Source organism: Scyliorhinus canicula, chromosome 10, assembly GCF_902713615.1.
Source record: "Scyliorhinus canicula chromosome 10, sScyCan1.1, whole genome shotgun sequence".
NCBI classification, from domain to species: Eukaryota; Metazoa; Chordata; class Chondrichthyes; order Carcharhiniformes; family Scyliorhinidae; genus Scyliorhinus; species Scyliorhinus canicula.
Window position 1 is genome coordinate 84,790,430 of NC_052155.1, and position 17,767 is coordinate 84,808,196.

The 17,767-nt window shown below is 44.5% G+C and overlaps 1 protein-coding gene across 4 annotated transcripts in view; it reads right to left on the minus strand.

Moving 5' to 3' along the window:
• The window catches only part of LOC119972491 (nucleolar protein 4-like), a 526,260-nt gene that overhangs the window by 326,638 nt on the left and 181,855 nt on the right, over positions 1-17,767 (minus strand). Inside the window, exon 1 of one of the 4 annotated variants that reach the window (XM_038809267.1) lies at positions 13,252-13,272. The exons of the other annotated variants lie outside the window; for them this stretch is intronic. The gene's annotated coding sequence lies outside the window, so the exon portion shown is untranslated. Of the gene's footprint in view, positions 1-13,251; positions 13,273-17,767 lie in introns of those variants that run through there. 4 annotated transcript variants of the gene reach the window in all.

Genomic DNA, 17,767 nt, shown 5'->3' on the forward strand with positions numbered 1-17,767 from the left:
CGCAAGAAGGTGGTGGATGGATTTTGCGTGGCGGTGGAGGAAAGGAGGTCCTCCTTTAGAGAGGTCAGCCCGCCGATCGGTGGGCCCCGATCGCGAGCCAGACCCCATCGGAGACCCCCCTCCGGTACAGGAACCCCCCTCCCCTCCCCCCACAGGCCGCCACCCCCCAGCGTTCCCACGCAGTTCCCGCTGGCAGCGACCAGTTGTGGACGGTGCCAGCGGGAACCTGTCGTGTTGGGGTGGCCACTCGGCCCATCCAGGTCGGATGAATCGCCGCTCGCCAGGGCGGCATGGCGGGACTCGCGCGGCACCCCGGCGATTCTCCCACCCGGCGTGGGGGGGTAAGAATTCCGCCCACTGTTCGCAGTATCAAAGTATTCAAGCTGAACTTACTGTGGTAGATGGCATACTATTAAGAAATGGCAGGATTGTCATTCCGTCAAATCTCAAGTCAGAAATGCTCAGCAAACTTCATGAAGGACATCTCGGCATCGAGAAGTGCAAAAGAAGAGCTAGGCAAGCTCTGTATTGGCCAGGAATAAACAAAGATACTGCAGAAATGATAATGTTGTGTTTGACATGTCAAAGGCATCAATAAGCACAATGCAAAGAAACACGACAACAACATGACATTGCTACGTCACCACGGTTGAAAGTAGGCATTGCCTTGTTCCATGCAAGTGGAAAAGACTATGTTCATGTCACTGATTATTATTCCAACTTTCCGTCAGTAATGAGACTAAATGATATCGCCTCTACAGCAGTGATCAAAGCGTGTGAGGAAATTTTTGCAAGACATGGCATTCCGCAAACTGTTATGTCAGATAATGGTCCGTGCTTTGCAAGCTGGGAATGGGCGGAATTCTTAAGAACATAAAACTTCAATCAAAACACTTCAAGTCCCATTTCCCTCAATCAAATGGAAGAGTGGAAAAAGGTCTACTTATTGTAGAGCAATTGTTAAGCAAAGCAAGAGATTTGCAATCGGATTTTTACTTGGCGTTACTATCATACAGAGCCTCTCCGTTGAATTTAGGTTTATCTCCAGCTCAAATATTGTGCAATCGTGAAATTAGAACATTACCGAAAATTTATGTTGGTGATCCAGATCAACTGGGTGTGCTGAACAGAATTCAACAGCTATGTGAAAAACAACAAAGTTATTATGACAGGCACGCAAAACCACAAAAACAGCTAACAGCAGATGACGTTGTTAGAATCAGACCTCCTGATGGAGGATGGTCTGATACTGCTATGGCTATTAGGTAAATATTACCACACTCCTACATAATCAAAACTGCAGAAGGTGGATTTATTAGAAGGAACAGGTGTGACATTTTGAATGTGCACATTCGTCAATCTATTTTTCCAACTTTGCATTTAAACCAATCATTAAATCACCATGTGAATATCAAACAACCTGTTAAAAGTGAACAGCAGAACATTAATGTGTCGACCTCTCCAATCACATCGAGAAAATCTACTAGACGTAGAAGAAAACCAAACTGTTTGAACTTATGAACATTTGACTGATTGATTCGTAATGATGTACAATGCAAGACAGAATGCTTCATTTCTTATGTCATGTATATAGAAAAGTGTAATGCAAAAAAAGGGGATATAGTGATCTCTATATATGTTAATACATGATTAGTTAATGTGCAGTCGGTACAGTCAGATGATCCCTGCTGCTTCACGGCCCTGAGGTCCCAGGTTCGATTCCAGCTCTGGGTCAATGTCCGTGTGGAGTTTGCACATTCTCCTTGTGTTTGCGTGGGTTTCGCACCCACAACCCAAAAATGTGCAGGTTAGGTGGATTGCCAATGCTAAATTAGCCCCATAATTGGAAAAAATGAATTGAGTACTCTAAATTTATTTTTTTTAAAGTAGTCAGATGATCACTAGATGGCAACACCGACAGGAACCATGTAAGGTGTTTCCCGCTATTTCTGTAGGTTAGTGTGTGTAGTGCAGCTAGAGTGTAGACATGACCAGCTCAGCGTGTAGTGTATTATCTTAATTGTTAGATTAATCTAATCTTAGTTAATTCTATTACTAGTCAAAGTAAAGTGAAACAACTCACAAGTATATTATTTTGTTGCTCAATAAATAATTTGTCATCAACTGGAAGACTGTGACTGTTTATCATCAAGTTAAATACAACTCGGCAAGATAAATGAGTAATATCTATATTATATTTCTGTAATACAGCAGTGGCCGTCACTAAGGAGAAGGTGCTGTGGAAGCTGAAAGGTCTGAAAATGAATAAATCGCTCAAACCGGATGGACTGCATCCTAGGGTTCTGAAGGAGATAGCTGAGGAGACTGTGGAGGCATTTGTGGTATCTTTCAGGAATCACTGGAGGCAGGGAGGGTCCCAGAGGATTAGAAAATGGCTAATGCAGCACCCCTGTTCAAGGAGGGAGGGAGAACATCTGGTGGCAGGCATGAACTGAGCGGTCACATGAAAGGTGGCTCTCATCTAAGAACTTTGACTACGGCCTTTTAACCCCAACAAATGGGTATCACAAGTACACTGCAGACTATTCCCCCATCGACTGCACTGCCAAACAGAATAAGAAATAATCAGTCGCCCAGCCAAAAAGCCAGTAAAGACGAGGGGAGGGAAACCTCAGCCTCAGAGCAGGAGACTGCACATGGAGGCACAGAACCAGTGAGGTTCGAGCCCACAGAGCTCCCAGCGCAGACCCAGGCGCTAATGGAGAAATTGATGTGCTTAATCCCCTCTGAGCTCCAGAGACATAGGGAGAAGATTGAGAAAAGATGGAAGCTGCAACCGCCTCCAAGATGGAAGCAATGGACAATATGGAGTGAAGGCTTGAGGTTCAGGCGACAACAAAAAGGGACCCCGAAAAAGCCGCCACAGACCAATGGGGCACTTGAGGCCAAGGTAGTGAGCCTGATCAAGATCCAGAAGTGGTTGAAGGATAAAGTCGATGACCAGGAGAACCAATCACATCAGCTAAACTTGAGAACCGTGGGGCTGGCAGAGGGAAGAAACCCCACAGGATATGTAGCAGCGAGGCCAGGGAAACTGGTCAGTGAGGAGGTCTTCGCCAAGGTCCCCGGAGGTAGTCCGCGCCCCAACAGGCCAATTTGGCAGCAGCCCAGGGCTGAGAAACCATCCTGGGCGATAATCGTGAGGCTCCACAGGTACCGGACAAAGAGCAGATCCTGAGGTGGGCGAAAGGCGTGAGAGGGTGCAGGTGGAAAGGACATTCCATCCACCTGTACCAAGACGTTGGTGCTGACCTGGCCAAGCGCCGGGCAGAAATTAATGGTGTCAAATCCGCGCTGTGCTAAAGTGGCGTGCAGTTTGGCATGCTCTGTCCTGTCAAGCTATGGGTCACATACCAGGGCAAAGAACACTGCTTTGACACCCCAGAGGAAGCCAACAAGTTTGTCCAGAAAAATGGACTGGGCAACCAACAACAGAGGGCAATGGCCAGACCGCGAGCTGCAAGAATTCAAGAGGGGCAGGGGCAAACACAGGCAGAGGAGAAGGGGAGGGAGGGGGTAGATGGGAGTTAAATAGGGGAATCTGAAAGGGAGCTCGCATATAGCAGAGGAGCGGAGAGGAAAACCATTCACAGGAGGGGATACAAATCCCTCCCACACATGCCAAAACAGGATCACAGACCATCCTAACCTCCCTCAAGAACTAGGGGGGAAATCAGGACTGCTACTACGCACCCCCCCCCCCCCCCCCCAAACCAGCAAAACAAATGTAATTACAAATGATCTAAAGAGTCCTGGCAGTAATTGTAAATACATATGAAAAATTGTGTATAATTATTATTACTAAACTTTAAAAAGTCCCAATGGGAATACTTCTAAAATAAAACTATGTATGACACATACTAATGTAAATGATGTAGGGAAATTATAGTTCTGGGACTACTGCCACAGACACTGTGACAGCTTGTGATACTAGTGCTGGTGTTGCTATTGTTTTGATTATTATTATAGTTTCTATTTTGTTTAAAGTTTTGATATTCGGAGTAAAAAAGGAGGGAGGCAGAAGATGGGAAATTATAGGCCGGTTAGACTTATTTTGGTTGTTGAAAAGATTTTGGAGTCTTTTATGAAGGATGAAATTGCGGAGTCCTTGGAAGTGCATAGTAAAATAGGACTGAGTCAGCATAGCTTCGTCAAGGAGAGGTCATGTCTGACAAATCTATTAGAATTCTATGAGGAAGTTACACAAAATAGAAGCAGTGGACATGATCTATTTAGATTTCCAGAAGGCCTGGACAAGGTGCCGTAGAAGGCTGCCAAATAAGATAAGAGCCCACGGTGTTAGGGGCAAGGTGCTGGCATGGATGGAGGATTGGCTGACTGGCAGAAGGCAGAGAATGAGGATAAAGGGGTCTTTTCAGGATGGTAGCTGGTGACCAGTGGTGTTCTGCAGGGGTCAGTGTAGAGACCACAACTATTCATGAGATACGTTCACAATCTTGAAGAAGGAACTGAGGGCAGTGTTGCTATGTTTGCCGATGATACAAAGGTATGTAAAGGGCCAGGTTGTGTTGAGCAACCGGGGAGCTGGAGAAGGATGGGCAAAGAAGTGGCAGATGGAATACAATGTGGAAAAGTCTGAGGTTATGCACTGGTAGGAAGAATAGAGGCATAAACTATTTTCTAAATTTAAATGGGAAAAGGCTTTGGAAATCTGAATTACAAAAGGGATGTAGGAGTTCTAATTCAGGATTCTCTTAAGGTTAACATGCAAGTTCAGTTGGCAGTTAGAAAGGCAAATGCAATGTTAGCATTCATGTCAAGAGGGCTAGAATACAAGAGAAGGGATCTGAGGCTGTACAAGGCTCTGGTCAGACCCCATTTGGAGTGTTGTGAGCTGTTTTGGTCCCCATATTAAGGAAGGATGTGCTGGCCTTGAAGGGGATCCAGAGGAGGTTCACAAGAATAATCCCGGGAATGAAGGGCTTGCCATATTAGGAGCAGTTGAGGACTCTTCGTCTGTACTCGAAGGCTTTTAGAATGGGGGGATAATCTCATTAAAACGGACTGAATACTGAGAGGCCTAGATAGAGTGGAAGTGGAGAAGATGTTTCCACTAGTCAGAGAGACTAGAACCCAAGGGCACAGCCTCAGATTGAAGGGACAATCCTTTAAAATTGAGATAAGGAAGTATTTCTTCAGCCAGAGGATGGTGAATCTGTGGAGGCCAAGTCACTGAGTGTCTTTAAGACAGGGATAGATAGGTTCTTGATTAATAACGGAATCGGGGGTTACAGGGAGAAGGCAGGAGAATGGGGATGAGAAACGTATCAGCCATGATCAAGTGGCAGAGCAGATTCAATGGGCTGAATGACTCAATTCTGCTCCTATATCTTAGTGCTTTATAGTCTAATCTCCCAAGAATCTAAACCAGGTCTTCTTCGTGCACCGTCTTCCCAGTCACAAATTGATCTGCTTTAACCTCCTATTTCCATACTCACTTGCACATGGGAGTAATTCAGAGATGACTACTTTGATTCAGAGATGACTACTTTTGAAGCTCTGTTTATTAATTTCCTACCTAGCTCCCTAAATTCTGACTGCAGGATCACATTCCTCTTTTCACTTATGGCATTCATACCAATGCTGGTATGAATGCTAGACACTGCAGTGCTAGACACTGCAGACCCAAATTAAGTGTCCTGGAGTCTGGTTCCCTCTGGCTGAAGTTGAAGAACGTAGTTTAGCGATAGCAGTTTCTATTGGCTTCGCGTAGAAGTTACAATTGTAAAAATACCACAGGGGAACAACACGACAAACCTTCCTTTAGTCTTAAAACCAACTGTTCACACTCCTCTCTGGATTTCCTGTCACTTAATCAATTTTGCATTTGTGTCAATACTGTTCTTTTTATTCCACAAGTTCTAACTTTGCTTAAACGTCTGTTGTACAGTATTTTGTCAAATACATTTTGGAAGTCTAAATTCTCTCTCAGTGTACCCAAACAGGTGCCGGAATGTGGCGACCAGGGGATTTTCACAGTAACTTCTTTGCAGTGTTAATGTAAGCCTACTTGTGACACTAAAGATTATTATTAATATTATTATTCAGCCCATTTCCATTACATCAACAATATTAACTTCAACAACTCTCTGTTAACTCATTAAAACTCAAGCAAGTTAGTTAAACACAATTTGTCCTGAACAAATCCATGCTGACTTTTCTTTATTAACTCACATTAGTCCAAGTGACTTTGAATTTTGTCCAGATTATAATTTTTAAAAACTTCCCCACTGAGATTAAACGGACTGCTCTGCAGTTGTACTTATCTTTCCACCTTCTATTTGAACAAGAGTGTAATATTTTCAATTCTCCAGTCTTCTGGCATCACCCGAGAATAAGAAACACTGAAGAATTATGGCCAGTGCTTCTGCAACATCCATTCTCACTTCCTTCAGTATCCTTGGATGCATCTCATTCAGTCCTGGTGGACAAATCCAAACTATTCATTTAAAACCTCGGCAGCTTGCCAATGTCCCCTGCCTCCCTATATAAATTCACGTTATGGTCCATAATCGACCCCACTCCTTCTCTTACCACCCTTTTAGTATTCATATGCCCACAGAAGACTTTTGGGCTCCCTCTTATGTTTGCTGCCAGTCTCTGATATTCTCTCTTGTCTTCTCTTATTTGTTTATTTCAATTTCCCTCGACTTTCTATTGCTGTTAGATTTGAGTACATAATCGAAAGATCAGACTGGATTTTTTTGTTCCCCTACCACAGTGTTTGAAGTGGGGATCTCAAAATGCAGCACGTGACCTGCCCACCACCTTCCCACCCACTCAGACATGTCTCCCTTTTGATGGCGGCAGTGCAGGCATTGAGCATCCCTCCCACAGCGGACCGTGAGGATCTTCAGTGACCATTAACAGTCATTTAGTACCTCATTCCACCCTCACTGCTGTTTTACCTGTGTCAGGGGAAGACCCATACTTGAAGCCCAGCAACATTGTACTGGGTGGGCTATTGTCAGGCAATGGGTAGAAGAACCTCCTTTTTGCAAGGGGGAGGTTGCCCACCTCCTATTACCCCTAGCCCTCATGGGAGCATGCCAACCAGGTCCTGCCAATACCCCAGCCTCCATAACCTCCTACTTCAGGGCCTAGCTTCACTCCCAGGAGTCACCACTGCCTGAATCTGGTGTTGCTGGAATTACAGGTTCGATCCCGACTCTGGGTCACTGTCCGTGTGGAGTTTGCACATTCTCCCCGTGTCTGCGTGGGTTTCGCCCCCACAACCCAAAAATGTGCAGAGTAGGAGGATTGGCCACGCTAAATAGCCCCTTAATTGGAAAAAATAATTGGGTAAATTTTTTATTTTTTTAATAAATAATAATATTCAAGAAAGTATCTCTTTGCTATGCAGCAGTACTGAGTAGGAGGAAGTGGGTTTAACTGCAGTAGAGCATTTTAGTAGCACCAAGGATGGCCCTGGGATTTGGGAGAACTGTGGTGGAAGTTCTGTAGCTGGACATTGTGGTGGGACTGCTAAGATTTGGTAGCATCCTTAAGTTAGGCATCAGGACAAAGGGGGAAATCTGGGGCGGGATTCTCCGAACCTCCGTGCCGAAAACGCGATCGGCGCGGGGCCGGAGAATGGGCGTCAAACCCAAAATCCAGTCCGACGTTGCTCCCGCGGTTCTCCGGACCCGCCGCGTGAATCGTGCGCACGCGCAGTCTACGCAGTGCGGGTCAGGGGCCATTGACAGAAGCCCCCGCGGCGATTCTCCAACGTAAACTGGCCGAGTTCCTAATGGCGTGGTTCCATCCACGTTTTGCCTGTCGGGAACAGCCAGTGGCGGCTGCGGAGTCAGTTCGCAGCCGCCCTGGTGGGGGCGGGGGGATCCTTCACCGAGGGGGTGCTCACAGATGGCTAGGCTATCGATCGGGGGCCTTCGATCCGCAGGCACGCGCGATCTCGGGGAGGGGGGGGAGCTATCTTTTTGCTACCGGTCCGCAGTGTGGGCCCACCATGTCGCGCGGGACGGCCGACGCAGGACCTCCGACCGGAAGTGCAGGGCCCCGTATCGGCAGCTGGAGCTGTGAGGACTACTCTGGGCCCTGCTTGCCCCCTTCAGGTCGGAGAATCTCTCTGGACTTTCTTCAGGAAAGTCCAGAGTGATTCACAAGTGTTTTGACACTGGCGTGGGGACATAGCCTCATTATTGGAGATCCCGCCCCTGATGTTTGACAGAATTGGGGAGTGTAATATCAGATATGGTTCACTATTGGAACTTTTATTTATTCATTCTTGGGTGTGCTTCACTGGCAAGCCAGTCCTTAATTTCCATGCTTACTCTCCTTGAGAAGCCAATGGCATGCCCTCGGTCAGTAGCAAAGGGAGAAGTCATATATGTCAGCGACGCTGGTTTGTAACTTTCTAAAATACCTCTGCAACATTAAAATTGCTTGTTTTTATGATTCATTGCTTTAAGCGCATCCCTCGCTATCTCATGGGTGCCACTAATTAGAATGTTTATATTTTGAATTAACAACAAAATAATAGTGACATTTAGATGGTAATTAAATGCTCTGTTCAAATTTGTTTTTGACAAAAGTACAGATAATAATAAGAAAAACATACTGGTAGATATTGATTGTATATGATTGTGTATAATGGATGGTCGAGTTTCAGCAGCCCATTTTACACTTCTCCCAATTTAGGTCAATGCCCTAAATAGGAGTGATTCCAGTGTCAAGCATCAACAGCGCACCAGAACAGAGAGGCACAAAGACCGTGCTAAATCTTCAGATCTCCACACAAATTTAGACAAATTACAATTGGGTGCCTCCATGCACTTCAAGTGGTAGCGTAACCAATTTCAGCCAGTGAGTTTGGGAAGAAGGAAAGCAATTGGGAAAAGAGCAGGTCTGGGCCAGGTGCATCCCCCAGTTTTTTGTGGAGCAGTGCAGTTAATCTTTGGATGGACCCAAAACAGATTTGTAATTATTTAAATTGTAAAGAGTATGTTAACCTAGTAACTTCCATCACCACACAAACTATCCAAAGACCTTGAATAATAATACAAGAATATGAGTTAAAATTAAATGAGGCAGTTTGTGAATTTATTTTTAAGAAATTTTGAAATAAAAGCTATTAGTAAAAAGAGATCATTAAGTTATTGGACAATCAAAACCCAACCAATGCCCTTTATGAAAGGATATCAGGCATCCATACCAGCTCTGTGTCTCCATTCCTATGCCAACATGCATGTTTACCAATCCTCCCCATTCACAGGACTATTGAAATTCAAAAGGATCCCTGAGATTGCATTATTTATCATTAGCCTCTTTCAAATCAATCATGGATGATCTTAGGCCGGATTCTCCGCCGGCGGGATTCCCCGTTTTGCCGGTGCACGGGGGTTTCCCGAAGGCGTGGGGCTTCCTCACAATGGGAAACCCCATTGACCGGCCGGCGTACCGGAGAATCCCGCCAGTGGGTCGGGGCAGAAATGTGGCATGGCGGGTTGGAGAATCCAGCCCCTTTTTTCTAATCTGCAGTATTTCTTATATTTTGTCCAATACATCAGAAACTGAAGAGAAAGAGTAAACATTTTGGGCTGGATTCTCCGATCCTGAGGCTATCTCCACAGGATCAGTCTGGTCTTACGACCAGAAAATCGGTGCTGCCCCGCACCGATCCTCAGTCCGGTGGGGCGCTAGCAGCCACACAGCATAAAACCACAGGCATTACCTGCAGATACGGCTGGAGAAATGCCGGGTCCATGGCCGCGTATGCGCACGGCGGTAGCATGCAGCAGTCGCACCATGCAACATGGCGGCGGCTGCGCGTGGACCCAGCCTGCCAAAAACTGCTCCCCCGCCTTCCCAGAGCCTCCATCGCCACCCCCGGATCACCCACCACCAGTCCCCCAAGCCCCCTGCCAGTGGAATGGCTCCCCCCGCCCGACTGTGGTGCCGCTGGACTCAGTCCGAGCCGCCACAAAGTCCCCAAAAGGTGTGAGCACATGCGGGCGACGCCATCAGTTACTCAGCCCATCGGGGAAGGGCTTCAAGTGACGCTCCCGATTCCAGTGCAAACGTGGATTCTCCAGCCGATCGCCATTTTTACAGCACTGCAAGGAGAATCCCTCCAGGATCTCAAGGTGCTTAGTAGTGATGATATCAGAAAGCAGTGTTCTGAAAAGCAGCCAATCACTCTACAGTATTCTCTAGGACAGCAAACCAGGAAGTGGAAAGCACTGAATCCCTTTTAATTTGAAATTTAAAATAACAAAAAAGAAATGATTATGAATGGATTAAGATAGTAACTATAAAGATAAAATATCTTGAAAAACATTTTGAGAAGAAATTATATAGCCCACAAATACTAAATTAGATTTTCAAGACCTGTGAGGGTGTTTAAGTAATAATTATGAAGCTGGTACGCCACTAATAACCCTGTCACATTTCATTCAACATGTGCATTTTTCCAAAGGTTTTTACAACAAGATTAACGGTGCAAGAATTGTAGGATTTGACAGATCAAAGATTTCTCCTTGATTGCAATCTGGGGGTGAGGCGGAGGAGGGGTGGGGGCACAACTTCAAACAGCATACTGTTCTGTCAATTACACCAGACAATGACAAACATTGACAGTTCTCCATGAGTATCACCATAAACTTCAGGCCATTGTTACAGAACTGCAAGGAGACCCAAACTGTGCACAATATCTTTGGTGTATCCTTACCAATACCCTCTATTGTAGCAGACCTTCCCTACTTTGTACCCCCTTGCAATAAAGGCCAACCTTCCAATTGCCTTTCTAATTACTTGCTGTACCTGCAGACTAACTTGTTATGAGTCATACAGAAGGACACTCAGGTCCCTGTGCTGCAGTATTCTGCTATCTTTCTCCAATTATGTAATATTATGCTCTCCTATTATCCTGACAACCTCACATTTCCTCACATTCCATCTTCTAAACTTTTGCTCATTCACTTAACCTTTCTACATCCCTCTGCAGACTTCTTGTACCCTTCACACAACATACTTTCTCACCTATTTTTGAATGTAGCTACAATACAGTTGCTTCCTTCATCCAAGTTATGAATACAAATCATAAATAGTGGAGGCACTAGCACCAATCCCTGTGGCACTCCACCAATTACAATTTGCCAAACTGAAACTGACCTATAGTCTATAAGGGTTCCCATGGATTGATGTTGGAGCGCATCCTTTTTGATGAAAATTAATGAACGAGATTGTACAGGGCACAAGGTCAAATTTTGTGGATAATATGAAACTTGTGAACTATTAGAAAAATGGTGTACAAATTCAAAAATACATTTCGTGGAGTGGGGAAATAAGTGCCAAATGAAATTTAATGCAGATTCATTTTGCCAGCAAGAACGTAAAGAAACGATATAAAACAAAGGGTACAATTCTAAAAGAGGATGGAGTAGCACATTGAGTATGGGGATATGTGTGAATAAATTATTGACAGTGTCAAGTCAGATTGCGAGCTATAAATAAAGCAAATGGGATCCGGGGCTTTATAACTAGGGGTATAGAGTACATGAGCAAAGAATTTATGATAAACCTGAATAAAACACTGGTTTGGCCTCAATTAGAGTATTACATCCCATTCGGGCATCACACGTTCGGAAGGATGTGAAGGCATTAGAGAAGATGCAGAAAAGAACTATGAGAATGATTCCAAAGATGAAGAACTTCCATTATGTAGATAAATTAGAGAAGCAGGAGCTTTTATTCTTTGAGATGCTAAGAGGTGGTTTGATAAAGGTATTCAAAATCATAAGGGGTCTGGACATAGTAGATTGGGAGAAAGTGTTGCCATTGCTGAAAGGATCAAGAACTAGAGGACACCAATTTAAGGTGGTTGGCAAAAGAAGCAACAGCAATACGAGGAAAAACTTACTTACGCAGCAATTGGTTAGGAACTGCAAAAGTACTCTGAGAGTGTAGTGGAGATAGATTCAATCATAGCTTTCAAAAGTGAATTGGATCACTAGAACTTAGAACATACAGTGCAGGAGGCCATTCGGCCCATCGAGTCTGCACCGACCCACTTAAACCCTCACTTCCACCCTATCCCCGTAACCCAATAACCCCTCCCAACCCCCACTACCACAGAGCGAAAATTTGTTTGGCTAGGGGGAAAGTGGCATGAGGTGAATTACTCTTGCAGAGGGCCAGCACCATGGGCTGAATTTCCTCTTCTGTGCTGTAACAATTCTATGATGCTAAAAAGTGTAAACATAATGACTAATTTGGAGCTCAGAAAAAAAACCAAGGAAAAGAAAAAGTTAAAATTTGCACACCACACATTTCCTCCTCACATATTGATCAAACTTTTTTCAACTACATTTTTTTTAAAACCTACGATAAGCCAAAATCAGGTAAGTTTAAATAAATGTTGGATATTTACTGCCAATGATCTGATAAAACATAAATTGCCCAATAGCATCGCCCGTGCCACTGCTCACAGTCCAGGGCCTGGATGGACCTTGGGTTTTTGATTTTTATTGCTTTGATATTCGGAATTTCCTGCCATGGTTGTAACTCCAACGCTTCTGAGTCTATCTTGGAATCGTAACCAAGGAGTAAGAGGGAAGAACCGTTTAGGAAGAAGAAAACTTATCTATCTCGGTCTTTCGAGTTTCATATGGTTTGTAATACTCAAGAAGTTACCCAGTAATACTGTAGGTACCAAAAAGTGACTGTTTCTCCAACAAGACTTATACTTGTAGTTTAATTTGCTATTCTTTATCAATCGCATTTTACTTGACATATTACATTAGCTTCAGTTTTGGCGCTTAAATGTTTTTTAGGAAGAGATTCAGAAAACTTATAAAACAATATACATCTTTAAATCACAATTTTACGACCTTGTGCTGCAATACTTATTGTATCCAAATGCCTACTCGCAATTTAAGTTTTCTGGAGCACATGATGCAGTTCTTCACACAGCTAAATTTCAGTTCCCAAATAACAGAAACTTAATGGAGGAGGGGGGGGGGGGGGGGACAATTAAAGGAATAGCTGTGGAGATCGCTGCGTGATTGCTAATCGCTTGACTCCGCTTTATCATTATTACCTCAGTTCCATTATCAACACACAAACCCAGCAGTTGTCCGCCCCCCACCACCGCCACAACTATTTTCATTTCAAATAAATCGTTGTTTCTCGCCTCAATCGGATATAACAAAAATCTTCAAATCGCAAGGAGCGAATTCAACTACATACTCAAAACGTGCATCTTACTTCGTGAAGACGTCGTTGCCAAATAATGCATTGTATCAATCCTGAAAGGGTAAAAGGCTGGTATCTGTTACAGATAAAAGCTACACTGTATTCACTTTCACTGCATCTATGTGAGGGTGACAGGCACGGGGGAGGGGAACGCCGCTGACATCACTGCTCAATGACGCTAACCTTCTCCTCTAAGTGAAGGAGCAGGACATTGAAGCAACAACCAGGGAAAAGGCGTTACTGAATCCGTCTTATAATAATAACCACTGTCACCGCCGCAGTATGCTCAATTGTTAGCCAAAAAGAGTTAATAATTACACAAATTTCACTTTCAGGTTAACCATTTTAGCACCACGGTAGCATTTTACAATATGTCAAGAATTTTTTCAGTTAACACAGTGTTGGCAAATCAATATCATTTTACAATTTCTGCCCTTTGTTTTAATTCTACCGACAAATTATTCTGCATCAAAAAATGACAGTGAGAAATGGTTGCATGAAAATTGTTTGCAAAATACATCAAGCTAGAAATTATCTGTACCATGTGTCATTCAATGCCACAATGTCGGGTCACTGGCCACACATTCAACCTCACTTTATAGACCTGTGATATCAAAAAGATGCAACAGACGCAAGTGATTTAACGATCATGAACTATGGATGACAGTTTTTGAAAGGAATATTCTGCAAGATAAGGACTTAATGAATCTGTGTCAAAATATAAAAGCTTTTAAATTTTTCTAAAACACATTTTTAAAACCAAAATCTCAGCAGGCAGGGAGGGACTGCTCTCCCAGACAGGATTACAATTGTCCACTGCATTCCGATATTACCGAAAGGCAGACCCATCTGTGAGCCACTGTATTTTGACGAATAATGTAACATCTTTTTGAATATCGCATGCAAAACAAACCTATCAAAAAACAGAGCTCTATTTAATAGAATGACAATCTGGATCACTATTTATAAAGAGAAACTTCTACCTCCAATGGTCTGACCTTGGCAGCAGTAAAAATATGACGTTTGGTAGCTTAGCTTCAATTTCGTACACTGAACCCTCATCAACAAGCAACAAAGATTGTCGAGATTCAAGGCTAAGCGGCAACACATCATGGCCAAACATTCCTTTGATTGAAAAAGCACACAATTGTTAGTTTTTCAACTATTTCAGGGGGACTAGAATGTTTTTAAAACGTTGTTCATAGGATGTGGGCATCGCTGGCTAGCCCAGCATTTATTGTCCATCCCTGTTTGTCCTTGAAAAGGTGGTGTGTTCCCTTCTGTTTAAGGAACACCCACAGTGCTGTTAGGATTATTTCTATGGCTGGTCCAGCTCGATTTCAGCTGAATAGTAAACACCAAGAGATGTTGACAATGGAGAAGTTCGGTCATGGTAAGGCCATTGACTGTCAAGGGGAGAGATGCCCTTGACAACTTGAAAATCTCAGAACTGATACAGTACAGAAGGCAGCCATTTGGCCCATCATGTCTGCACTAGCTCTCCAAATAATAATCTTTATTATTGTCACAAGTAGGCTTACATTAACATTGCAATTAAGTTACTGTGAAAACCAAACAGCACATCTTTCGAGACTTGTGGGAGGAAACGGAGCATCTGGAGGAAACCCACACAGACACGGGGAAAACATACAGACAGTGACCCAAGCAGGAATCAAACCTGGGATGCTGGCGCTGTGAAGAAACAGTGCTAACCACTGTGCTAACGTGCCACCCAGCATCATTTCCCTGCCTTTTTCCCATACACCTGCAAATTACTTATATAGAAACAATCCAACGCCCTCTGAATGCCTCGATTGAACCTGCCTCCACCACACTTCCAGACACAAACTACCGAAAAAATGCTCTCAAATCGCACATGCTTTTTTTGAAAATCACTTTAAATTTCTGCCCTTTCGTTCTTGATCCTTCACAAGTGGGAACAGTTTCTCCCTATTTACTCTGTCCAGCCCCCTCATGATTTTGAACATCTCTCACAAATCTCCCCCTAAGGAGAACAGTCCTAACCTCTCCTCTCTATCTTCACAACTGAAGTTTCTCATCCCTTGTACCATTCATGTAAACATCTTCAGCACTGCCTCCAATGCGTTGAGATGGATAGTCCACTCAGTACCTCTGGCTGAAGGTGATCATAAATGCTTCAGCTTTGTATTTTGCACCAACATGCTGGGCTCTGCCATCGTTCAGGAGCAGAATGAATGTGGAAACACCTCCGCCCATTAGGTAATGGTCCACCATATTTCATCATGGATGTTGGGGCCAGTGGAACCTCTGTAACATGGACGGGTGGCACCTGAACTGAAATGGGACCAGTATCCTTGAAGGGAGGTTTTCTAGTGCTGTTGGGGAGGGTTTAAATTAACTTGGCAGGGAGATGGAACCCTGAGAGAAGTTTCAGCAGGGGGAGAGGCAAAGCCAAAATTAGAAGAGACAGTGAGTCAGGAAAGCACAGAAGTTCCAGACCAGTAAAGTCACAAGGGTGTTTGGCAAGACTGGATGTTATTTAATCTAATGCAAGTAATTTGATGAACAACGCAGATGAGTTGTGGGCACAAATTAAAGCATGGGAGTATGGTGTCTTTGCTGTCACTGAAAATGATTGCAAGAGTGGAAGGATTGGCAGCTCAATATTCCAGGATATAGGATTTTCAGGTGAGACCGGAAAGGAGGTAAAAGAGCAGAGTTGTCACAATTCTGAGCAGGGAATCAATAACAGCAGTAAGAAGGGATGGAATCTTAGAAGGCTCTTCAAATAAAGCCATATGTGTAGAACTTACAAACCAAAAAGGAGCAATCACATTGCTGGGAGTGTTCTATAGGTTCCCTAACAGTCTGAGAGAAGTAGAAGAGCAGATAAAAGCAACTTACTGTGGATGCTGGAATCTGAAACGAAAGAGAAAATGCTGGAAAATCTCAGCAGGTCTGGCAGCATCTGTAGGGAGAGAAAAGAGCTAACATTTCGAGCCGATGACTCTTTGTCAAAGCTATCAGACAGAGAAAGTGGGAAATATTTATACTGTGGAGTGAGAATGAAAGATGAGTCATAGCCACAGAAAGCCAGGGAAACAGGGCACTAATGGCCACAGAAACCAAGGGGAAAGAAGCTGCCAGTTCGCAGGCCCTAACTGCATTCTATTCATCATGGATGTGCAACCTCTCTACACCTCCATCCCACATCAGGATGGCCTGAGAGCTCTTCACTTCTTTCTCAAAAAGAGGCCCAGTCAATTCCCATCCACCATAACTCTCCTCCGCCTGGCCAAACTCATTCGATCTCTCAACAACTTCTCCTTTAACTCATCGCACTTTCTCCAAATCAAAGGTGTAGCAATGGGTACCCGCATGGGTCCGAGATATGCTTGCCTTTTTATGGGGTATGTGGAACATTCCTTGTTCCAGGCCTATCTCTCTCTTTCTCTCCCCCCCCCCCCCCCCCCCCCACCCACAAGTCCTTTACCGATACATTGATGACTATTTTGGTGCCGCGCATGCTCTCGCCTGGACCTGGAAAAATTCATCAACTTCGCTTCCAGTTTCCACCCCTCCATCACTTTCACATGGTCCACCTCAGACACTTCCCTTCCCTTCATTGAACTTTCTGTCTCCATTTCCGGCAATAGACTATCCGCTAATATCCACTACAAGCCCACTGACTCCCACAGCTATCTGGACTATAGCTCTTCACACCCTACACCCTGTAAGGACACCATCCCTTTCTCTCAACTCCTCCGTCGCATTTGTTCCGATGATGCCACTTTCCAAAATGGTGCTTTGAAAATGTGTTCCTTCTTCCTCAACCATGATTTCCCACCTACAGTTGTGGACAGGGCCCTCAACAGTGTGCGGTCCATCTCCCGCGCCACTACCCTTGCCCCCTCCCCTCCCTCCCAGAACAAGGATAGAGTCCCCCACATTCTCACATTTCATCCCACCAGCCTCCGTATACAAAGCATAATCCTCCGCCATTTTCGCCAACTCCAGCGTGATGCCACCACCAAGCACATCTTCCCTTCACTCCCTCTGTCAGCATTCCACAGAGACTGCACCCTCAGAGATAATCTAGTCCACTCCTCCACCACACCCAGTCCCTCTCCCATCACTCATGACACCTTCCCATGCAATTGCAGAAGGTGTAACACCTGCCCCTTTACCTCTTCCATGCCTAACATCCCAGGCCCAGAATACTCATTTCAGGTTAAGCAGCGTTTCACTTGCATCTCTTCCAATTTGGTCCACTGCATACTCTGCTCCCAATGTTGTCTCCTCTATATCGGAGAGATCAAACGCAGACTGGGGTGATCTCTTTGCTGAGCATCTTCGGTCTGTGCGCATTCAGGACCCTGACCTTCCCGTTGCTTGCCATTTTAACAAAACACCCTGCTCCAATGCCCACATGTCTGTCCTTGGCCTGCTGCAATGTTCTAGTGAAGCTCAACGCAAACTGGAGGAACAACATGGCATCTTCCAGTTAGGCACACTACAGCCTTCCGGT